This window comes from Protopterus annectens, chromosome 1.part1 (assembly GCF_019279795.1).
Source record: "Protopterus annectens isolate FY-2018-M chromosome 1.part1, PAN1.0, whole genome shotgun sequence".
Classification (NCBI taxonomy): domain Eukaryota; kingdom Metazoa; phylum Chordata; order Ceratodontiformes; family Protopteridae; genus Protopterus; species Protopterus annectens.
Genome location: NC_056726.1, coordinates 1569950263 through 1569976970, shown reverse-complemented (window position 1 = coordinate 1569976970; position 26708 = coordinate 1569950263). Strand labels below are relative to the sequence as shown.

At 44.0% G+C, this 26708-nt stretch overlaps 1 protein-coding gene across 1 annotated transcript in view; it reads right to left on the bottom strand.

Annotated features, from left to right (window-relative positions):
- The window catches only part of LOC122816536 (myomesin-3-like), a 522511-nt gene that overhangs the window by 425968 nt on the left and 69835 nt on the right, over positions 1-26708 (bottom strand). The window lies entirely within an intron of this gene.

Below are 26708 nucleotides of genomic sequence, written 5' to 3'. Positions count from 1 at the left end.
TGTTTGTGCATAATAGTAATGTGGAATCTGGTACTGTGTGTGGCAACATTCAAGTAGTGCTAACAAACATTTCTCCCACAGGTCTGTCAGATACCAATACTGTGCTCAGTAATACAAGAATGATACCCTGTACTGGTACTGTTTACTCTGGTATTGTATGGCATTGTGACTGATGCAGTTGCTCTGAATAATAAGGTATTACTCATCACTGTCACCCACACTGTCCTACAAAATGTAACTCTCTAGGTAATCCTGTATAAGAGTGTTGTAATACAAGGTCAGAATGCAAAACCACAGGAGACTTATAAGACAGAAAGCAGATAAGAGATATACAGCAATATCTATATAGCACACAAAACTTTGATGGACAGTGTTTTAGATGCAGCAGACATGGCCATGGTCTGAGTCCTGGGACTGGAAGTAGGCTGCATATAGAATCATACCCCACAACTGTACAGATAATACCAGAATGTCCAGTATATGGGCTCATATCTTCTATCTGTCACCTTGTCCCCCTGGGAAGTCTGTGGGATGATCCCAGATGTCTAGGCAGCAAACAGGGAATACAACTGATTGTCACACATCTCTGAGAACAAACCTGTCACTCTAGCAACTCCCACAACTGTTATGAGAGTAATAAGCCAAGTATGTCCTATCTACACCCCCATGTTGTCAAGCTGTGACCAGAGTGTGTATAGTAACAGAGTGAGATGTATGTGCATAATACTAATGTGCAATCTGTTACTTTGTGTGGCTACATTCAGGTAGTGCTAACAAACATTGCTCACACAGGTATGCCGGATACTTACATGTGCCGAGAACTAAAACGCTTGATACACTGTACTGGTACTGTTTACTCTGGTATTGTATGGAAATGTGATTGTTGCAGTTGCTCTGAATAATAAAGTATCACTGATCACTGTCAACCACACTGTGCTACATAATATAACTGTGTAGGAAAGCCTGTATAAGAGTGTGGTAAGTCACTAAAGGTTGAAGATATGTCCCGGTTCACCTGCATGTGGTCAAGACATGGCCAGAGTCTGTGAAGAAAGAGATGGACAGGTATGTGCACAACAGCAACCTGGAATCTTGAAGTATGTATAGCAACAGATAGTGTTAGCATACATTTCCTCCACAGGTATACCAGGTAAGAGGTGTATACTGCAGGTAAAACCAGTTCATGTATAAAGATGACGACAGCCATATCACTGTCCAAACTAAGGCAATAGGGTAGTGTAGTAATACCTGTAAGGTACAGATAACAGCAATGACTTGGAAAGTAATGTGAACTACAGGACTATACTAGTTGTTAATTGACATTTTTACCCCCCCCCCACCATATCTCTAACAATAAACTAAATACCCACCTCAGCCGGTATGTAATGACTTCACTGTTCTGTTGGGACATATGTCCTCTTGGTTCATAATTATCTCAATCTGTTTCCATGCATGTGCTATGTTGAAATACTTCAACATTGGTGGCATAGTACCATCAGTGTACCTGCATGCTGTTGTTATTACCACTGTGGTCCCATATATGCATGTGTTCCGTTTGCTATGCAACTGTTCCATATCTGGAGTCTGGGTTAATGGGAATATCTATGCATGCTGGTATATCTAACCCTGGAATGTGTTGACTATTACTTACTCAAATATGTTGATACACCATAACCACCATAACACGTATGGGAATGCTGGTCCAAGCAGACCCACCTGTCCCACCTCAGCTGGCCATGGCACCAGGCACCAGCACATCTGGGGCCCAACCCTGGACCTCCTCTTCCTTTGGTCCTGCTCCACCTTCAGGTGGAACTGCCTCAGGGGATGGAGCTTGCCCCCCCCTCTGGGAGCAGACACAGACAGGAACCTGTCACCCATCGCCAGGTCTGGGTCGTGTTGCATAACAAGCTCTGCAGGGAGGTCGGAGATCAGCTATGCCAGCTTGAAGGCCACATGTCATGACTAGAGGGTCAACCTGGCTCTGCGACTCAGCCCCCAGCACAGCCACCTTCAGGGCTGTGAAGGTGCAGTGGTGACTGTCCATGGGTGGGGACTTCAGTCCCACTGTTTCCATTAGGGGGCTCATGGGCTTCCGATTTTCCAAAACCCCTCCCCATCAAGGTGTTTACCCCCCACATGTGTCATATACTGCCCCTGTATGCATCTTGTTTGTCTTGTTTGTTAACCTACCCATCCTACCTCCCCAAATATACCTACTATCCCTCCCCAACATCCCACTATCACCTGAAAAAAAAAGGGCAATCTATTCCCAAAAAACAAATCCCGCTCCATACATAGCTGTCCATTTCGCACAAGTGTCCACTGGACACATGTAATCTGGTCTAATTGGCATCACAACATATTACTGTTGTCCTCACTCCTCTCTCAGGGGTTTGAGTGTCCAAATCTACTTCCAAATTCAATGTAAATGCACAGCTGTTGCTGTAGAAGAAATGGGCAGCAATGGACCTTCGCTACACTCTTCCTGCACATCCCTAGTTATTTTCCCTACTGTCTTTCCCTCTTTATGCCACTTTTTCACCACTTTCCTATCAACCCTTTTTTTTCTTTTAAAGAAATTAGAGCAGGGGTAAGTGGGAGTAAGCACTTTTAAGCAGCAGTAAGCATGTTTAAGCCTGTTTGCGTGGGGGTAAGCAATGCCTCCACAAGTTAAGCAACTTAGAAGCTGAGTATAAGAAACTGTAACTGGAAGTTAGCAGTGCTTACCTCTGCGCAAACCCAAGCAAACTCACTTACAACTGCTTAAAAGTGCCTTAATCACTGTGTATCCAACGGCCCTTGTTCTGCCTAGCAAAAAAATAAACAGCCTCTGCAAGGCTCAAACCCAGGACTCTGCACACCATAGCCAAAGTGATTTACTACTAAGCCATCTCAGGTATACACAACCCTAATGTTTTCACAAACATATCATCCAGCGCATTCAACAGTACAGGAAATGTATGTAAACATGTAGATGTATGCATGTGTGTGTACATATATTAATATCTAAATAGATATATACATATCTATATATGTAGATATAGATATACATAAAGAAATGCGTATATATGTGTGTATATATATATATATATATATATATATATATATATATATATATATATATATATATATATATATATATATATATATATATATATATATATATATATATAAACATGCATACATACATATGCATATGTCTACAGATATATATGTCTACATCTATATGTCAATATATATATATATAGCAATATATATACATGTAAGCAGATATATATATATATCTATATAGGTATATAAAGGCACATATCTGTAGATAAAAATGGGAACATAACAAAAACATATATGTCCACATGCACCGTTAATGGGGTTGAGAGGCCCCAAACAACATATGTCTTGTATGAATAGGTAGTTCCCCACCTGCCAAACACGTCTGTCCTGCAATACACTACCAGCTGTTGCAGATCCCAAAACCAGGACCTGATACAACATAGGCACAAGATGTTAACAGTACTCCATCCCAACTGTATGATGCCAGGCTGGTATCAGTAACATATCATGCAGTACAGTCTGGCTCCCATAGGGAATGTACAATGTGAAAGCAATCAACATCCCTAGGATACATATTTACAGGCACATATATGCAGATACAGCTATACACACACACACACACACACACACACACACACATATATATATATATATATATATATATAAATATATATATGTATATATATATATATATATATATATGTATGTATATATATACATATATATATATATATATATATATATATATATATATATATATATATATATATATAGACAGATAGATAGATAGATATAGAGATATATGCAACTGCATATGCACACACAGAGATATGTATCTGCATATATAGATATCATATGCATATGATTGCTGGAACCTGTGTCTAACAGAGCTCTTGTCAAACTATCTGGAAATATACAGAGCTAAGTATATTTTTTGGTTCTTCAGAACTGTGTACTGTAAATTGTTGCTGGACTTAATTTATTCTGAGTTGTGCACTATTATTTTAGATTCACTGTATAGTTTTTCAGATCTCTGCTGAAAGTGTTTTGTCCCACCCAACCTCCCTATTTCTGGTTTGTTGTTTAAATTTGGTGGCTTTTGCAGTTGCCCGTCCGACTGTAGATTTTATCTGGGACACTCCCCCCAGTCCCATCTCTTTACCACATTCTACCTAATACACTCCTTCTGCACTTGTTTTTAGTCATTTTTAATTTATTTGCATTTTTTAAACTATGTTTGGTTTAATATAGCTACATACTCAAGTGTTCTAGCTTGCACTGCATTTGAATTATTTTTACTGTTATTTGAGCTACATTTCTGTAAAAAAAAAACTGTAATCCTGTTTCCTACCTTTCCTGTAACTAGTGTAGTCCAGATACGGATTTGCTGTATCCAGGACTGTATGTAAGCTTCTGAGCCCCCCCCCCCCCAAGCCTTTGTGTGTTGGAAGGAAGCCTTCTAGCTTGTCAGTGGGAGTGGTAAGCACTAGATAACCAGTCTACCACATAAGGAATGGTTCTGGCCAGGAAATTGTAGTTATTGGCCATCTGGGCAATCTCTTCCATCTCTCTCTCAACTTTCTGATTTGAAAGCCCACATTTGCACTTTTTTCTTTCCTGTAACTAGTCTAGTGCAGATACAGATTCTTAGTTTTAGCTCTTGAATTTGCTTATTCGTGCTCAGCACTTGTTCAGAACTTGTTGCAAAGCATGAAATAAGCTACTAATTACTATAGCACTCAACCTTCCTCATTACCTAGAGGAAAACCGTTTTTTGCACTTACTTTCCTCACTTGCTTAGAGAAAAACATCTCTTGTACTCACTTTCCTCACTTATCTAGAGGAAAATAATTTTTATTCAGGCATGTCCAATGGTCAGCTCCCAGTGTTCTCTCCTGTCTATCTGATGAATCTGGGCATTTTGGGTCAATGTAGAAATTGCCTCATGTACACAGACAACCCTCTCCTCCTACCCCCAACACCACAACCTGTGAGAGATGCACTTATATAGCCAAACTGGAGGTAAAGCTCTCTCCAACCAAAACTGAACTTGACATTCAAGAGGAGAAGGTAAACACTTGCACCACACCAAACTTATCACATAGTCTCACTAAATCTACACCACCAAAATCCACACATGGAAACACAAAAACATTTGCGGAGGCTCTCAATAATAATCTGCTCAAGCAACAGAGACCCCACAACACAACCCAAATGACACATAGCTCACAGACTCAGTGTGCCACTCAACCACAGCCAATAAGGCAAAACAACGTATCCAACACACTAGTCATAGGCGACTTTATAGTCAGGCACACTGATGTCCCACTCACCAGGCTAAACAAGGAGAAGGTTACTGTCAGCTGCTTGTCGGGTGCTAGGATCCAAGACATAACCCACACACTCAGGTCACTCCACAACAAGTACAAATATGACTCTATCATTGTGCATGTTGGTGTGAATGACATGAGATGTACCTCCCTGGACTACATGAAAAGCGACATGGAAGACCTCTCCGATGTTGTCGTCCAGGCAGGTATGACCCTAGCCCTGAGTAGCAATCTGCCATCACCCAGAATGATACCACAGTACAAGGACAAAATGATTGGCTTCAACAATTGGCTAAGCTTCTGGTGTCATTCTAAGGGGATCCAGCATCTGTCTGCTTGGGATGACATGGTCGACAGATCATGATGCTTTGCCGAGATGGCCTGCACCTGTTGCCCCTGATATTCCGGATACTGGCTGAGGCTCTTGCTGCCCCTATAGTGCCTTTTTTAGGCAAGGTTCAAATGACAAATTCACCACCATAACAGGAACAGGCAAGCAAAACCTGAGGGTAATGCTACTCAATGCTACAAGTCTAAATCTCAAAATGCACTCACTCAAGGCACTCATTAAAATGGAGAACATCGATATCTGTGCAGTGACTGAGACCTGGTTCAAGGCTCCAGAGAGCACCCCTGCACTACCAGGCTATTACTCATACCACACTTTTTGGCCATGTAACCTGGACCGGAACACCAAAGGCGGAGGTGTGTCCATATTCATTAAGGATGCCCACACATCCAGGCTAGTTGCTCAGCATAATGCATCCGAGGTTATCCAAGTTCATCTAACTCTGGGCAAAACTGCAATCCAAATTGTAGCTTGCTACAGATCCCCCACCATGCCCCAGCATTCCCACTCCTCTTTTCTTGATGTACTGGAAAATATTAGGGTTTACCCAAACACCCTAATAATGGGCAATTTCAACTACCCCACCATTAACTGGGAAAACTACTCATGTACCAACTCCTTCACACAATGTTTTCTGGAATTCATAAACTCCAATACCCTGGATCAACTTATCCACACCCCCACCAGAGGCAACAATATCCTAGACCTAGTCATTACCAACATGAGTGACCGGTGTTCCACACCTGAAGTCAACTCCTTGTTGGTCTGATCCAACCATAAGCTAATCACCCTTGATATCCACATCCCGCCCCCACTCCCCATTAAGGAAACTATGGTAAAAAATTTCTCCAAAGGCAACTTCATGCTTCTTAAGACAGAAGTGGTGAACTTCATGACACCCATGCAGATGGACAATACAGTTATGACTGCTGAATCCTACACAAATGCACTCTATAAGCACTTACACGAATGCATGGATCGTGCTATCCCAAAAAGAACCAAGATGCTATCCTCCAAAAAAAGGAAGCCAATCTGGTGGTCCCCTGCCATAAACAAACTGTACAACAGAAGGAAGAAATTGTTGCAAAAGAGAGTAAAATCCCATGAGTGGAGGAGCTCTTTGGTCAGCCTCCCTAAGAAGCTGAGATCCCTTATAAGATAATCCAAAGCTAGCTATGAAAACAAAATTGCCACTGATTCTAAGGACAACCACAATGCATTCTATAGCTATGTCAAGAATCTCAATAGCAATACCCAGATGTGTTCTGAGTTACAGCATAACGGCATGAAAATTACAGAACCAACTGATATTGCCAACATCCTGGCAGACAGGTTTAGTGCTAACTTTACCCCACACCCCCTAAAGGGCACATATCTATACAGGAAGAATGCAGAGTCCATGTAATCAAAACTACACAGGTAAAAGCTGCTCTCTCTAAAGCCAAAAACACAGCATCCATGGGACCGGACAACATCCCAGGCTGCATTTTACATGAACTTCAGTACAAAGTAGCTCCCCACCTAAGTGCCATGTTCAATCATAGCCTCACATCAGGCTTTGTGCCCACTGAATGGTGTACAGCAACAGTTATCCCACTCCACAAAGTTGGAGCCACTGGTGATCCCGGGAACTATCGCCCTATTAGCCTGATGAACCTGGTCTGTAAGGCCATGGAATGTATTACCATGGAACTCATAAACAAAGACATTGGTAACCTCCAAACTGTGGATCCCACCCAGTTCGGGTTTGTGAAAGGCAGATCATGCCTCCTAAACCTGACTGACTTCTTTGAGGCAGTCACCAAAGCCGTAGATGAGGGTAAGGTGGTTCACACAGCCTATCTTGACCTCACCAAGGCTTTCAACACCATCCCCTATTTTGTAATTATAGCTAAACTCACTAAACTAGGTATAAATCCCTACATCACAAGATGGGTTGCCAACTGGCTCACTGACAGAACCCACACTGTAAAAGTTGCACACTTCAAATCTGACCTCAAACCAGTGACAAGTGGTGTACCGCAGGGTTAAGTCCTGGGACCTGTCCTGTTTGGTATCTACTTCTCTGAAGTACAGGCTAACACAGAAGGCCTCTGACTAATGAAGTTTGCAGATGACTGCAAACTAGAAACCATAGTCGATATCCCAAATGATGTGGAAATCCAACAGAAGGGGCTCGCTGAGACAGATGCCTAGTGTCAGAGCCATGGCCTCAAGCTCAATGCCATAAAGTGCACTGTCATCCCTTTAAACTCTGTACCCATGAACTACTACATAGACAGCAGTCTACTTAACACCAAATGTGTGATAAGAGACCTTTGGACTCAGGTGGACAGTAGTCTGTCCTTTGATAGTCACATTGCCACAGTAGTCAGGAAGTCCTTCTATGTGGCACACATCATAAAAGGGTTCTCATCCAGGAAAAAAGAAGTCATTGTTCCCCTCTACTCGACACTCATTAGACTTGTTATAGAGTACAACACCCCTTTTGGAATTTACCTCACAAGACATCTGAAGCAGCTGGAAAGGCCACAGAAGTACCTATCAAAGAGTATTACTGGCCTCAAACAGATGCCCTACACTGACAGTCTCAAAAAACTCCAGCTTTACTCCGTAGCATATCGCTTACTCCAAGGTGATCTCTGCCTAACATGTAAAGCTATGTCAAACCCAGAGCTGTTCGACATGCTACACCTAAAGAAATCCTAATCCCTCTGAGCTACACTCTCTAGGGACACAAACCTTGTCACCACAATAAACAGGACATGCTGGAGGGGTAGATTCCTGTCCCAGAGACTTCCCATATACTGGAACAGGCTACCCATCTATGTCAAGCAAAGTTCTTCATTAGCACTCTTCAAGAAAAATCTTGATGAGAGGGTGGGAAATAGGAAATACACCCCAGGGATCACTTCTGTGTCTTTGCTCGACAGTGGCACAGGAAAATAACTTTCTTGGGTGGTGTAAGCCAGGGAGCCTTGTTGGCTAGACACTGTATGAGCCACCCATACAAATGACAATCGTTGCCTGCAACATATACCCACAGAGAGGTCAAAGGATATAACACCACACACAGGTTTGCATACATGGGAAAGCTTTATTTGTGTACTATTACAGTTGTATATGCCATGTCATATAGCTGTTTAGACACTGACGTCCATATAAACGGAGTAATGCAACTGTGAAACAGTTATACTACTACAGTAGTCTGGAAAGGTTTACATATGTTGCTGTCCTTCAAGTAGTACAATAGTAAAGACAGACTGGGCCACAGGATACCAAGCCTCTATCTACACAATCCCTAGGGGTAAAGACCTCAGCTGACACAATGGGATGTATCTGTTACATAACAAGGCATAACTGACAACATCACAATCACAATGACAAACAGAACAGTCTGTATGGCAGGAGGCAGTAGGCCTGCATTTACCCAAAGTGGATTGTATGGTAATGTACATCCAGATGCCTTAAGGCAGCTTACCCCTGATATACCCCACATGTTGTAACACCTAGATTAGTTATGGTGCATCCCCCCTAGACTCAATAATACAGGGCCATATACCACTGTTACATACACTGGTCTCTGGAATGCATAAGGCAAACATATAGTGTGTAGCTAAGGCCCACACATGTATGTTCCCAACCCCACAGTATGTGTGGGGGACACAACAGCAGTGGACTGATGGCAAGAATGGCAGCATGACATACTCACAGCCCAGTACACACCCCTGACAGCATGTCATACGTGCAAAGCCTGGTATGTAGGTGGAGGACAGAGGCTGGAACACAGGCCCATATGTATAAAACTGTTGTCATACACATACAAGTCGCAGGTGTTACAGGATAGTCTGCAACATACCCTTAGTCAGGAATATGATGTTAGAAACAGAAATGGATGTAGTCATGTACTGATAGCACTGAACACACACACTGCCAGTGACATATCTGACACAAAACCTGTGTGGTGGACAGACAAAACATAATAGGCACACCTCTGGCCAACAAGAGGATAGGCCCACAGTTGAGAGCTATGCAGACAGACTGCATTCCAAGTTAAACTAGTATGTACACACAAACCCTGTAATACCAGTGCTTTACAATCCATACAACAACACTATTCACACTCTGTCTGTAGTTCTGGAACCTCCTACAAATATGTAGCTGGCATGAGTGTGCAGGTTCTCCTGTTAGAGGTATTGCTACCTGCTGTCTGTAACACTGAGACCTACACACAGGAAGGATGTCCATCATGCAGGAAAGGTAAAGGGACCACGCCCATGATGTAGGGATTTATAGTAGTTGGTTGCCATGTCAGTGGTAATTGGAAGTACTACACAACATGCTGCATGCAGATAGCAAGTGGAGGACACTGATTGGTGCAGAGGCTATCACCTGATCATGTGGATCACCTACAAATTCCATGCTGCAATCTATGCAGAGCAGCTCATTCCATTTACTGGAGAGAGACTGAGAGTGTGTGAGAAAGAGAGAGAGAGAGTGCTTATAAGGAAAAAAAAAAGAAAAATACCACACACTCTAGCTGAGTCTGCAGTCCCCGAACAGGTATGTGAAGTATATATTATATAATTGACTGCAGTACTTGGTCCATAATAATGAGATAGATGATGTGGAATTCTTTATATGTGCCTTCAGGTGTTGTTGTTGTAATGATGTTCAGCTGAACAACTGCTAAGGACAATAGACTCCATCCCTGTGGGTAGTGGGCCATACCGCTCAACCGTGCAGAGCAGCACTGACTGATAGGACGTAAGCCATCATAGTGTGTGTTGTGTAATGGGAAGTATGTATATTACGTGGCCTATTAGCTGGTGGTGGAAGTAATGCCATTATGATGGACACGTGGGATCCACAGCCTGCCCCTTGCAGGATACTCAGGTTAATCTGTATTGTAGCATGCAGGAATGCCATAGGTGTGTAACAGGGTTACCTGCAATCTGGCCCTACATATACCCCTTAATGTCAGGCTGTGTCCATATGTGGCACCTGTCTGTGTTGTAGCAAGGCAGAACAGTGCAGCTGTGCAGGAATGTACCACACATATAGGTATGCATATGTGTACATTTGTACACATATATAATATATAAAGCTATATATATATATATATATATATATATATATATATATATATATATATATATGTATACATGTATGTCCACAAATAACAGATACCCATGTGTAGACATATATATGAGCACATATATACATTGCATGTATCTTTAAATATATAGATAAATACCTATATGCACATGTCTACATATATACAAACACACACACATATATGTATGTAAATACATGTCCCCTATATTACTACCACAGTGCTGCATGCTATGTGCAAGGAAACTGCACATATAGCAATGCACACAGATATCTACAGCTGTCAGTGTGTGCAACATGGATGGGTATGTCACATGTGAATCCCTTGTTGGGACCACATTGCCCTTGTCTGTGAAGTATGGAATGGGAATATGGGGAAGTATGGCAGGTATAGTTGTGGAGGTGGTCAGGGTTGGTAGGTATAGAGGACAGCCATTAGGGGTGGTATGTGACACATGTGGTGGGTAAACACCCTGGATGGTGTGTGTGGTCTGTGATGTGGACGTCCCATGGGCCCCAATATGGACACAATGGAAACAAGCCTCCCACCTACTTCTACTCATAACAGCAGTCCATGTCCTAAAGGTGTCTGTCCTGGAGGCTGAGCAGAAGGAGCATGTTGGCCCTGAGAATGTGTACTGGGTGCCCCAGAGTGATGTTGCATATCCCACATGTGTCTGTGGAGCCCGTTATGGAACAGCCACTGGACCTGACCTCAGGGGACAGGAACATGTCTGTGTGTGCCCAGGGGGGAACAACATCCCCTGGGTTGGTTCTACCTGATGGTAATTCTGGACCAGTACATGAGGAGGCCCCATGGTGGGACACACATGTGATGTGGCTGGGTAACATGGGCAGATGAGTTTGGAGAGATGGTTCTGCTGGCCAATAGTACATATACATGCTATTGTGTCACTTTTATAGAACATATGTTGGAAGCAATAGTCTACACAATCCCAGAACATGTCCAACAGCATGCATAGATAACCATAATAACACAGCATGTCAGATGTGCAGCACACACATAGCAGGCATACCACAGGCATATATAGAACCATTGTGGCCCTGACAATGGCATGCAGGTGAATAGTCCGTAACAGGCCAGCAATGATAGTGTCCACACAGAGAACATGACTACAAACACATTGCACAAAGCGTGGTACAGTACAATATCTGCCCCACTGGTAGGTATGGTGTAACCATACCTATTAAGTTGTGTGTATGGTTTGTTGTCACTGATATGGTAGGGGGGTGATTGTGATGTGTATTAAGAACTGTGGTAACCTTGCTGCATGACCTGCTCACACCTGTGTCCATCTTTATGTCTTTCAGGCATGATGTCTCATGCAAGGCTGCCAGCCTACTCAACAGCGGAAAATGACATTCTGCTGGATGGACTAATTCATCACTATGCAACCTTGTTTGGCCGGGCTGCTCATGATCAGCAGAAGTGGACCGCCCTGTGGACTGACCTAGTCCACAAGATCAATGATGTCGGACTGCACAACCACAGTTATGAGCAGGTCCGGCATCATTGTTCTGATCTGCTTCACAATGCCTGTCGGCATGCTGTTGCAGTCCAGGGGGATCACCTCACTACAGGGGGGGCCATGCCATCCATCCCCCCATGACACATGTGGAGGAGCTCCTGGCCAGCCTCATGGCACCTGCCTGTCCGGACACCCACCAACCACCAGACACCTTTGTGGAGGTGGGTGCCACTCACCTATCGACCAGGGAGTGTGCAAGTAATGCCACAGGGCACATCCGTAGCCCACTGTTGTGTATACATGCACATCGGTACAGGTAGACCATGCATATCTGACATGTCATAGATACATGTTGTTGCTGCATAGTAGTGATAAACAGATGTACATATGTGGTAGTATTTTGGAAATATACTGTTGATGTATTGTAATACTGCACCCACCCTGTAACACTGCCACAGTTGTGACCACTGGCTTTGCATCTCTCACCCTCTTATGTAGGTCCCTCTGGCATACCACCAAGGCAGCAGCCTGTAGCTGGTGAGTAAGGTTTATGTAGATGCTTGCCAATACACTGGGCATGTAATGGCTATGGTATTAGCCATGCACACATCTAACACACCTACCCAGAATGCATGCTGTACATGTGCACGGATTGTTGCTGTAAAATGCACGGCATCACAGGGGTGACCATGATGGGGTATTGGAAGGGTATGTCAGACACCTGCATAATAACTAACATCATATCATTATGGAATGTGTCCACAGGCAGTAACATAATGGTGGGAGACATGGCCTACAGTAGAGGCATGTTTGGAACAACACCCATATACAGTGCAACACCAGTGTATATACCTGTAGGACAATGGCAACTGCTGCAGAGATACATTATGGCATAAAGCATTACAGTGGTCCACATTAGCAGCTGGGACTAGGCTGTAACATGTGGTGCTCAGTGTATGGGACACTGCAAAGTGCCACACATGTGTAGGGCTTACATGTCATGCATCTGCAAAAAGGCTGAAGGAGGGGGGAGGGGTGTCAGTATGACACACCAGTGCACTGCAGCAGGGATCCTAAGGATGCTAAGAATGGCTGTACCTGCACATAGTCTGGTCCAGGAACTGTGGCAGCCATAACCCTACCCCCACAGCAATAGTGACAGCAGTGTGTGAACACCAACAGATGTGCACATGAGTAGACCTTGTAATCATACAGACTAGGGGGACATGTGTAGGGCAGACCAAACATACACTGGCAAGTGCAGATGGCCCACTCTGGTATACCCAAGCCAGGAGTAGTGACTGCTGTAGTACACAAAACAAGAGGTACGACAAACGGCCATAATAAGGGTGGGCACACATATGCCCACATGGTGTGTATGCATCGTGGTCAGGATCTGCACACCTAACACATTTTGTAGACACTGCATGTGAATGTACAGGACATATGTCACATATTGGGCTCCTGTACTGCTAAGATATGCGGTGATGTGGTCCCATGGCAGATCAAGGATTGGTGCATCATATCAATAAGGGTGTGTACACCCCCCCATAGCCATGGTATGCTCTGATGGTTGTCAGTGTAAGAGTATTGGATTGGTTATACATGGTCCTCTGATTTTGAGAGCTGTGCATCAGACATCAGTCATTCACAAATGACATCTGTCCACTTATCATACCAGGTATGTGTTGCTGGAAAACTTAAGGGCTGTGAGCATTAAAGCTGACATAACTGACACAGTAGTACACATTCATGGGCTGTACACCTGTGAGGTGTGGTACACAGTACATGGCAGGGTGCAGAAATGGTGCACAGAAATACCGTGTTCATGGGTGCAGTGGTATCCAGGAGAAGGGGCTTCACCTAGTGACACAGCACATGCATCACACACATGTATACTGTTGCTAGCATAGATTGACTATAGCTGCAATGCATTCTGTTGGGTACCATATGTTATGCATGTTGACAGAGGGGTAATAGGAGGACTGTGTGTACTATCATTGTGTAACCTCACATGTATGTGTGTGTGTGTGCATCCTGGTGGGTAGTCTGTAGGGTCACTCTGGTGAAGTGGAGGTAGGTTGATGCATGTAGGATGCTTGTGTGCATGTGTGTGTGTTTGTGTGGCTGGCCATGTATGCACATGTGTGATTGTGGGGTTTCATACAGCAGTACTTCCCTCTGGGATCATGAAGTACATGTACATGGCCTGCCACATTACACATCAGGAATACTTGTCATGTGTGTAATCACAGGACAGCCGATAGTATAATATGGTCTGTAGCATGGAACAGGCATCGAGGGAAGGTAGACACCAGGTGCACCCTTAATATCACATTCAGCAGAGAGGTCACCTACAACCCATGTATGCTGCACTACAGATGCATTGGGGAAGTAGTAGTCAACACCAGGAAGTGTATCAAAATATTACAGTTGTCATATGATAGGCTGAATGAGCAGCATATCTGGCATGTACTGAACATTACATACACATGACACACCAGTGCATGATATTATGGATAGAACATAGTAGCCCACACATATAGGGCCCATGCTCATGATGTCTGGACATACACAGAGGGAACACCGAATGACAGCAGTGAGGCCATCTAAAACCACAACACATAAGTCAGGCAGGTAATGTAGTACCAGGTCTTGTGTTGTGACCATTTCTGTAGGCATTTAGAGGATTGATATGTTAATGAGTGGTATTAATGTGCGTATGTTAACAAGTGTGATGCAGGATGCGGTACCACATGGACATATACATGGGACTGTCAGCAAAGTCATGGACAGGTAGATATTATGGAGGTGTGTGTGTGTGTGTGTGTGTGTGTGTGTGTGTGTGTGTGTGTGTGTGTGTGTGTGCGTGTGTGTGTGTGTGTGTGTGTGTGTGTACTGTTAGGCAATGATGTACAGGTTTTAAAGTGTGTTTATTATTTCCCCCACAGGTGGCGAGGTGGGTCAGGGTCCCTCCTGCATGCAGTCTGATGTTGGTGTCTATACAAACACCAAAGATGATGATAGTGCTGTTGAGGCACTGGTGGAGTTGCCAGGGGCCGACACTGCGCCATCATTTGACATTCCCCTTTTAGCCACCCCATCCTCGCACACAGTTTCAGTGCCTATACATACCCCATCACCAGTGGCCATAGCAGAGGAACAGCTGACGTTTGGTGGCAGTACACAGGAAAGTGTGATAACCATGCCTACTGTGTCTGGTCGTTGCAGGCATAGCCGGATGTCCGGCAGGGCACCACATAGGCAGATGTCCTAGGGTGCTCATGGTAGGGACGCTGGACTTCATGCCCTTGGCAGAGGCGACATAGCTGGTACCAGCAGGCGCATGTTTCAGGCTGTCATGGTGGCATAGGCATGTATGGAACATTACACCAGAGAGGGCCTGAGGCTGCAGATGGCTGCTCTCACATCTGTAAGTGACAACATCTGTGAACTGTCTCATGCCATCTGTGCTTATACTGAGCTCATGGATAGATGGCATGGTGAGATGATGGCCCTCACTGGCCGTGGTGTGTCCGTGCTTGAACATCTGGTGGGGGTGCGGCGACAGCTGTGTGGATGTAGGCCAGCAACACCAACAGCTGGCAGTCAATGTGGACATGCTAGGACACCAAGTGGCTCCTGTAGTGGCAGTACCAGCCCTGGCAGTGCAGTGGAGTGCTGTCCACACCACATCACAACAGGCCACATGCACGTGGTCCTGGCCAGTCCCAGGAGGGACCTGGTACCAGCGGACATTTGTCATCAACAGGTGAGAGTAGCACATCGAGGCCTGGACGTGCCCATTGATCCCCTGGCAGGCACAATGCACATGTCTGTGGCCAGAGGCAGTGAACTGCACACCCTGCCAGCTATGGTCTGCAGCTGTCCATAAACACCTGCATAGGGTAGCCACATGGCAGAACTGTGTGCATGCATACCCACACACTATACAAACACACTTAGGGCAACTCCATACCTACACACACCACAGCACCACACCTAGCTCACCGCAGTACACCCCTCACCCACATGGTGTCAAGTGTATGGCCCACCCTCGGCCTCTGGCAAACCAACATCACACCCTGTGCATATGATGATACCTGTTCCACATCCCTGTCATCCATATCATCAATGCAGGGACAGACTAATAAGGGTCTGATGCACACTGTGACTGCACTACAGTGTACCACAGTACTGCAGTGTAACATGTTGTAAGGAGTAAAGTGTAATGCATATATGGCAGGTAGTGTAGCCATCCAACAATGATGCATTATAGCTGTTAGTAACACTGGTTGATTGTTGTCTCTATAATGTTATTCATTTGTGTTGTAGGTGTACATGTGTCAGCACAAGGATGCCCTGTTCATATGATGATACCTGTGCCACATCCCTGTCATCCATACCATCAATGCAGGGACAGGCTAATATTGTTCGTATGCACACGGTGAATGTACTACAGTATACCACAGTACTGAAGTGTAACATGTTGTAAGGAGTAAAGTGTAATGCATATATGGCAGGTAGTGTAGCCATCCAACAATGATGCACTATAGCTGTTAGTAACAATGGTTGATTGCGGTCCCTATAATGTTATCCATTTGTGTTGTAGGTGTATATGTGTCAGCATGAGGATGGTCTGCAGTCATATTCCACAACAGGGTGTAGCACTCTGGTGCCACCATGGCTGTGACATAGCTGGGGTACAGTTGAACACGTCACAGGTTACTAGAACGGTTGCCTGTGCCACATCAACAGGTGACCCGCTGGGGCATGTATACCCTGCAACCTGATGTAGACCCATCCACATACATGCACACCGTTACTTGGCAGAACTGGGACTAGACCCCCTACCTAGCTATGTAGGGATACTGAAGTGTGTGGCCTACATTGCAAACACCACACAGCGTTTAGGGTGAGGTGTGTCCCAGGTTACATGTTATATGCAGAACATCCCCAGACATGTACAGTGTGCTTATGGGGATGTACTGGGTGCATATGGACAATACGTAGTGTGACATACCTTCATATACACATTAACAGACACATAACAGGCAGACACATATCCAAGAGACCAGGGCCTATTGATGCTAACTAACTTGACTATGGGTCCAGTGTGTTACAGGTAGACTGCACACAGCACATGCATAACTGGCCTGGATTGTGGTGTCAGTTACCTGCATGGTTGATGGTGACAGTGGTAACCATAATGTGTTACATGGGACATATACCAGCTGTAACTTGGTGAAATGACAGTCTACACAGCACCCACATCCCCCAGTGGATATTGTACACCCTGTAACCCATGATGACACTCTGCCATACCCACCATCACACATTGGTCATGACTGCGATACAACCCATAGTATACCCCAACATTGGTTCACAGGTTCATAGGTAGGTACTAGGCTATCTGCCCAAAGGCATTTATAGACCTAGCCAGAATGTGTTGGCTTTCGCCACCCCCTTAGATTAGTTCCCTGTGCCTCTGTCCAGCAGATCCACTGAAGTGATCCCCGGGGTAAACTTTCTGTTTCCCATCCACTCGTCAAGGTTTCTCTTGAAGAGTGTTAGTGAGGAGCTCTTCCTAATGTAGATTGGAATCTTGTTCCAAAGCATGGGAAGTCTCAGGGACAGGAATCTATCCCTCCAGCATGTCCTATTTATTGTTGTGGTGAGGTTTAGATCCCTAGACCATGTGGCTCGAGGGGATATGGTTTTCTTTAGGTGGAGCATGTCCATCAATTCTGGGTTAGGCATGGCCTTGTTTGTCAGGCAGAGATCACCTCTGAGTAGGTGGTATGCAACTGAGTACAGCTGGAGTTTCTTCAGTCGAGCTGCATAGGGCATCTGTTTGAGGCCAGTGATCTTCTTGTTGAGGTACTTCTGTGGTTTTTCCAGCTGTTGCAGATGTCTTGTAAGGTACATCCCAAATGGGGCATTGTACTGTATGATGGGTCTGATGAGTAGAGGAGCACAATGACCTCTTTGGTCTGGATGTGAACCCTTTTGTGATTAGGTGGACCACATAGAAGGATTTTCTAACCACTTTGGCAATGTGATTATCAAAGAAGAGATTACTGTCTACTTGGATCCCCAGATCCCTTATTATTGCTTCCATATTTAGGGGACTACCACCTATGTGGTAGTTTGTGGGTACTTTGTTTTTTCCAAAGGGGATGACTATGCACTTTTTGGCATTTAGCTTGAGGCCATGATTTTGACACCAGGTATCCGTCTCAGTGAGACCCTTTTGGAGGATGTCTGTGTCAGCCAGAGAGTCAGTTATAGCTCCAAGTATGCAGCCATCTGCGAACTTGGTCAGTCATAGTTCTCCTGTGCTTGCCTGTACCTCTGAGAAGTATATGCCGAACAGGAGGGTTCCTAGGACTGATCCCTGGGGAATGCCACTTGTAACTGGTTTAGAGTCAGACCTAGCTCCCGCAACTCTCACCATGTGGGTTCTGTCCATGAGCTAGTTGGAAACCCATCTTGTGACATAGGGGTTTATGTTCAGGCTGGTGAGCTTGTCTATAATGCCAGAATGGGGAATGGTGTTGAAGGCCTTTGTGAGGTCTAGGTAGGCTGTGTGTACCACCTTTCCCTCATCTATAGCCTTGGTAACTGTCTCAAAGAAGTCCACCAGGTTTAGGAAGCATGATCTGCCCTTAACAAAGCCACAGACCAAGCTGGTAATACAGGGATATGCATCTAATGCGCATGCCACATGCGTAGTAGGGTGTTGCATTGTCATGCCTCACCTATGGGCAGCAACAGCACTACCTGTATTACTGTGTGTCAATGGGTATTGTAATAGGAGTATGTGGCCTCGGAATGCTGTACCCTACAGATATACGGACATGCACACATACACACATATACCAGAACACAATGGGTATCCCATGCCCATCAACCCATTTGTGCAACACTGTTGTGGTGGTATTGCAAGGCTTGTGTAGCCGGTATGGGGAGGAGCTTAAAAGGGTACATGTAATGTCCCGTACAGCAGCAGCCACAAATGACTATGGCAATGGGTGTTGGGTTGGTTGTGAAAGCCCTCATGGAATGTTCAAGTACAGGTGTGCTAACACACAGACCTTGCTATACTCAGTCATGCACACGTACACGTGTCAGTACAGGGGTGCATCGCTGCAGGTGGTCATAGCTATGTACCTAGTTATTGTCCAAGGAGACATGGGTTGTGTAGGGGCTGTGTATACAGAGGTATCCTGCCACCTGCAAGGACACTACTGTGGTGACCCTAAGGGTGAGAATGTCATGCATCAGCCAATCCTCCAGGTGTCTCCTGCACATGGTCACTGAGGTGATCAAGTTGACATGTATGCAACATGCATTACAACACATGGTTAGTGTCTGTGATGGAGACCTGTACCCAAGCATGTTCTGTTGATTGTGGTAGTGTAGTGGAGGTACCCATGGCATGTGGTGCATACAGGGTGACATCACCTATATATGCCAGTTCTTACACAGCTGGGCAGACATGTCAGTGTCAATCAAGCTTAGGTTGTCTGCACATATCCCAGCTGGATACCTGCCATCTGAACATCTGTACAGGGACTGACAGTCATCAGCTTGGCAAGTAGCTATGCAGTAGGATGACTGTGTGGACAGATAGATGTTTGACAACAATATGTATGTCATAACTACATGTCAGAAACTCTCTCTAACATGTGCTGTACAGACGGTAGTCTACAATAACATTCCACATGCCGGATCCTTACCCAGTAAGGGGTATATACTTTGACACAGCTCACACACCAGGGATACAACAGGGAAGCCTCAGTGTCCAGCTATGCCTGCAGGTGTGCCTGTTGTCAGTACTACATTTAGCACTCTGCTCTTGTCTGGGTAAGCACTGTCAACAGTAGTACTGCCATGATACACTACATGCCAGTGTGACAGCATGTACCCTGCGCTACTACCACTGTATGTAACACATTCACATGGATAACAGTGCTGTACAGGCCTCATATACATCTGTCTCCCACACATGACACTCATACCCCTTGCTACTGTAATAACAGCACATAGGCGCATGTATTTCAAATGGCATTATATACACTTATTACAGATGTCATTACCCTGCTGTGTTATCAGACTGGTTGGTGTGACCTGGTTACCAGGGCTAAGCCATGCTTAGCAGGTATCAACATTGCTGCAATATAACAGCTGTGCTGATTTGTGCACTGGTAAGTGAAACCTACACTGTGTAAGCTCCTGTACGTTTGCCCATAGCTTAGCAATGCTTAGCTTCGTGCAAACCCACTTAAAGCTGCTCAAAACTGCCTTAACCACTCTAAATCTGACAGCCCTTGTTCTGCAAAGCAACAAAATAAACAGCTCTTGCAGGCTTGAACCCAGGACCCTGTGCACTAAATTCACAACATGTAACCACTACGTCATGACCACAAAGACAGCTGTTGTTTTACCAATATAGCTGTCAGTACACATATTGAGTAGTATTGAACAATTGCCTTTACTTCCACAACTGTGTAGCCCTTGTTATTAATATGACTGTTGCATCACATATGTTGTTTCATCATAATGTACACATAGCAGATACATACGGTGAGATATATCTGGAAGGGTATACACAACCGTGAGGTTTACACATGACAGGAATATGGTTATATACATATAATAGTTTGATATATGTCTACATGTACATATACATTTGTACTCATACATATGTCTGTTTACACATCTGTATAGTGCAACATATATATGGCCATGTATACATCTCTTCATATGTACATACACACACACACATATATATCTATATATATATATATATATATATATATATATATATATATATATATATATATATATATATATATATATATATATATATATATATATATATATATATATATATATATATATACATATATGTATATATACAAATATGTATATATAGCTATATATGTATGCACATCCTGTGTACAGATATGCCTAGTTATGTTGGTATATATGTAGATATCTATAACTATGTGTGCATACATATCTATTCTGTTATACCCATTACTTTCAATATATATGTGTATGTGTACACATATATTGCTCTGTATATGTATATATCTGAGAGTTTATATATATATATATATATATATATATATATATATATATATATATATATATATATATATATATACACATGCATATCCATCTATGTATGTCAATATGTATATGTGTATATATCTATATAGATATATGGATAATTATATATACATATATGTTCACCATATGTCCTGAACATGGAGTGGAGCCCTACCTCAGCCCCAATAGTCCCAACCTCTTAGTGCAAGAGGATGTCAGGTATGTATTGCAGGTATATTTGTAGACTATTGCTACTGTAATAGGGATTGTCTTCACAGACATGGTGTGCATGGGAGGTCACATCTGCAAAATGTGCGCTACTGGCTATTGACAGACATCCTAAGGACATCATAGTACAGTACCATGGCTAGCACAGTAATGCTCCTGTGGACTACAGCAGAGATATGGCCAATATATGTGGACAGTCTGACACACTCTGGACAGTCCAGAGGTATACACAGAACCCCTTAGTGCAAGACATGTGGATCAAGCCTGACAATGTGGATGTTAACAGCCATGTAGATGGGTATATCACGTAAATACTGGTATACATTTGCCCCCATAGGTTATGCATTCACATGCCCCTGTCTGTCTTGACACATAATAACCGCTGGTACATAGGTGCTATGGCCACATACTACCCACTAGTTAGTGACATACTTCTGTACAGCATCCCACTGCTTTGTTTGACATACATGAATGTTATGGTGGCCTGGCAGAATACATCTTGCAAGTATCTGAACATGACATCTCACTGGGTAAGTACACTAAGCTGCTAGGCATGTAACAAAGTACTGTGCAGGCTACAGACAGACTGGCTCAACACTGGCCTACATTTGCTATGGGGGAATACATATGTACCTGCATATACAGCAGGCTCTAAAGGCATGTCACAGCACAGAGTAACAGACACCTCTGTGAAAGCGCATAACCACAACCAATGTGAACACAGTCACAGCCACATATGGTAAGCTTGCGTAATATTACAGTATATGGACTATCTGATTAACACCATCCTCATATGCGCCACTCACACACTAACACTACATATACTGGGCAGCTACACAGTGTGGTCCGATGCCTGTCTGTGGTATGGGACATGTGTGTGTTTGGCCCTACAAACATGTAAGCTGATAGGTTAAAATGCAGTGGAGCAGCATGTAACATCAGATAGAACAGGACCAAGAACAATGACATCTACCACAGTCTGTACACAGGCCAAGGTACATATTCACAATACACACACTGTTGAAAATCACCATAAGTACACAGACCTCAGTACTGTACACACAACCACAGAATGTCCAGGTTATGTCATCAAATATAACCCCTACTATACATAACTTGTAGCAGTCTGATATCTCATTAGCTTGTTATCAGATATGATGTCAATAAATATGGTGTACAGCACATATGCACCCTTACTGCATGACATATGTACAAAGGCTGACAGAGTTGTGGCTGGAGGCACAAACACAAGGCCAGTATTGACATGTTGCTGTGATAACTTCATACATTTACTGTTGTAACAGGATTTGTTGCAACATATGTCCTATGAGGGATATGAAGTCAGTAACTCTCATGGCTGTCACCACTTACTGACTGCAATCCTCACACTACCTTCTGCAGTTCACAGATAGGTGCTCTGTGGGTGACACATGAAACAAAAGGCACCACACACTGCCCAGTCCACAGATGACCCTACAGATGGGGGTTTCCTCATAAACATAGCACTGACATGGCAGGTATTAAAACATGTAAGACAGCCATATCCACACACACCCTGTTAAACCAACATTACTCCAAATGCAGTATAGCAGCACTTACAGTCTGTAGTCATGTCAGGCACATCCCCCTCCTGTGTGTTGGCCTCTTTCTACAGTGTATGTTGTTAGTGGTAAATCCTCAATCTATCTGTGATGCTGTTTGCCAAACAACAGATCTAGCTCCTGCTCACAGTGAATGAAAACGTCTGTGCAGTAACAGACAAGACATCTGTGCAGTAACAGAAACCTAAGGCTCCTAGGACACCAGACCATACAGGTGCAACTAACAAACTATACAGCTGGTAGCATGTTACCTCAGCCTTCCTGAAGACATTCACAAAATACCATTACCCAAACATAGATTGGGTACATAATTCTAACCCTAGCCCAAGGAATTCATAAATTCAAATGCACTGGAACAACTAGTCCACTAGGGAGATAATATTCATCACAAACATGGGGACAAAAACTGACCACAAACTAATCACCCTGGATATACATATCCCACCTCCACCCCCAGCACATTCTTAAGACTGAGATGGTATCCTTTATGCCCACTGTGCCAGTGGATATCCTTCACAAATGCTTTCTATGGACATCTCCAAGAATGCATGGATCATGCAGTCCCAAACAAATCCAAGTCCCTCCAATGTAAGTGTCCTGTCTGGTGGACCTCAGACATAAACAAATTGTATAACAAATCCCATGAAGGAAGACATCTCTGATCAACATTAGTTCTCTCATAAAAACATCCAAGGCAAACTTTGAGAAAAAATTGCTAAGGACAAAGCCTCTTCAAAAAACCTCAGATATGCTCAGAGTTGGTTCACAACAACAACAAAAATACACTGAACCCACAGATATTGCTAACATTCTGGCTGACAGGTTCAGTGCAAATTCTTGCCTCCTTCACCCAAAGAAGAAATACTTATCCCAGCTGAATGTAATCTCCCTGTCATCTCAGATGTCCAAGTGAGAACCGCCCTAAACAAAGCAAAAACACAGCAGGGTGCGTGTTACGTGAACTCAAGAGGAGCTAAACCCACATAAAAATGCTATTTAACCTTAGCCTTTATGTACCTGAACACCAGCGTGCAGCAACAGTGGTCCCACTCCACAGCTTGACTAGCCTGTTCTGCAGAGCTATGGAAAGAATCATAAACAGAGCCAGTTTGTAATGCCTTTTTAAACCTGGTTGACTTTTTCAAAACAGTCACTAGAGCCATTGATGAGGGCAAAGCAGTCCATCCAGCATACCTGGACTTGGCTAAGGCCTTGACACAATACCCCACTCAGGCATCATAGATAAGCTAAACAGCTTATGCAAACTGGCTAAAGGACAGAACCCATAAAGTTAAAATCGCTGGAGCAGACTCAAAGCCAGTACAGTGTGGTGTCCCACAGAGGTCTGTCCTGGGTCCCTTCTTGTTCGCCATTTATTTCTCAGCTGTTAAACCAAATATGAAAGGGCTATGGCTGACAAAGTTGAGATGACTGCAAAGTAGGGACCATATTCGATACAACAGAAGATACACACATCCTACAAAAATGTAACACTGAAATGTACAACTGGTGCCGTATTCACAGCCTTAAACTAATGCCAAAAAAATGTGTCATCTCTTTTGGAAAAAACAAACTAGACAGCAACCCACTGAGTACAGAAAAGTAATCAGAGACCTAGGGACCCAAGTAGACAGTGACCTCTCATTTGACACCCACGTTGCCAAAGTGGTTAGAAAAAACATTGCACTGCACACCTCATCATGAAGGGTTTCATCCAGATCCAATGATGTCATTGTACCCTCCCTCATCCATGATTGAGTACAATGCCCCATTTGGTATGTACCTACTTGCAACAGCTGGAGAGACCACAAAAGTACCTCACCAAAAGGATCAAGGGTCTCCAACATATGTCTTATTCTGCCAGACTAAAGAAACTTCAGCTCTATTCAGTAGCATACTGCCTGCTCAGAGGTGATCTCTGCCTGATGTACAAGGCCATGTCCAATCAGGATCTGATGGACATGCTCCACCTCAAAAATCCAAATCCATCAGAGCTAAAGAGACCCGCGAACGCTAAAGTAAGAAACCTTAACACAAGATAGAATAGGACATGCTGGAGGAGGAGGATTCCCACAGCTTCCAGAGGCTGGAACAGGATCCCAACAGGATCTTAGTTCGTACCCCTCCTTGACTCACTCTCTCTGATCTTGATGATTGGGATGGAGATTAATCGTTTACCCAGTCAGTCATCTGTGCTGCTAGACAGGGGCACACAGGGGCACTAATCTATATATAGGGACCTTCTACACTGTCACACTGTACTAGAGAGACACAGTATTCTTAGATATATTCTGTATTTTTTTGTGTATTTCATGGGGTGGCAAAAGCCACATTGCTATGGCTAGGCTTACAAATGCACCAGGGCAGATAGCCTAGTACTATACTATGAAACTATGAAACTATGAAAAGGCCCAACAACAACATGATATTCCTAGATACTGGAGTATGTTTCTATACAATTGGCTATGGGAATGTTACCACAGCTGTTCCACATGCAATCAGCTAGTGGAGGGCTGCAATTCGTGCAGAGGTCATCAGCTGATCATGAGCATCGCTTAAAATACACAAGCTACTGTCTAAGCAATGCAGGTGTAGGTCTCCATATCCATCAGAGAGGGAGTGAGAGAGGCAGACAGAGGCAAATATAAGTCAATGAGGGGTGGGAGAGTAAAACATAAGCATGTTTTGTCGCACACCAACCATTACAGGGTATCAAACCCCTGACTGACTATGTATTGCTATCACATGTCTATGCAGTTATTGGATGCGCCACATAGATTACATGTTGAGGAGCTGTCCAAATGTATATGTGATGGTGAGTTACATCTGCAACAGTGATATGGTAGCTATACGGTAGGTGTAGTACACGTGCCTGTCCGCATGAACAGGTGTCAGCATCAACACAGCCACACTCTCACAGGGACTCACACACATTGACACACTTGGCAGGGTCAGGAATACAATGCATCACTAGTTAGATTGCCACAACACATTACTTTGCAGGTATCACATGCACCAAAGTGGTTATACGGAGGTTATATGAGTAAAGGGCATGTGGAGGTGTCTGACATCAGACAGCATGCTTCAGTATGCCAATGAGGGTTGTAGTGAGTGTGAATGTGGTCATAGGCATCATACACCACACACAGACACAGGGTGCCAATACTGACATGCATGGTTGCATTGCTTCATCGGTGTGTAGTGGTCGACTGTGCCAGATTGCTATACAAGGCTAGGTGATGGGTATAGCTTGGCATCAGGCCATATGACAATGGTCTGCACTGTGGCTCAGGGGTATAGTGTCTGGAGTGTCCCACACAGGTAGGTATTTTAATCACCATCCACTCATCTGGGTAACTATTGTGTGTGGCCATTGCTGTGCATTGCTTACCGTGTATGTGTTTCTTAGTCCATAGGTTCA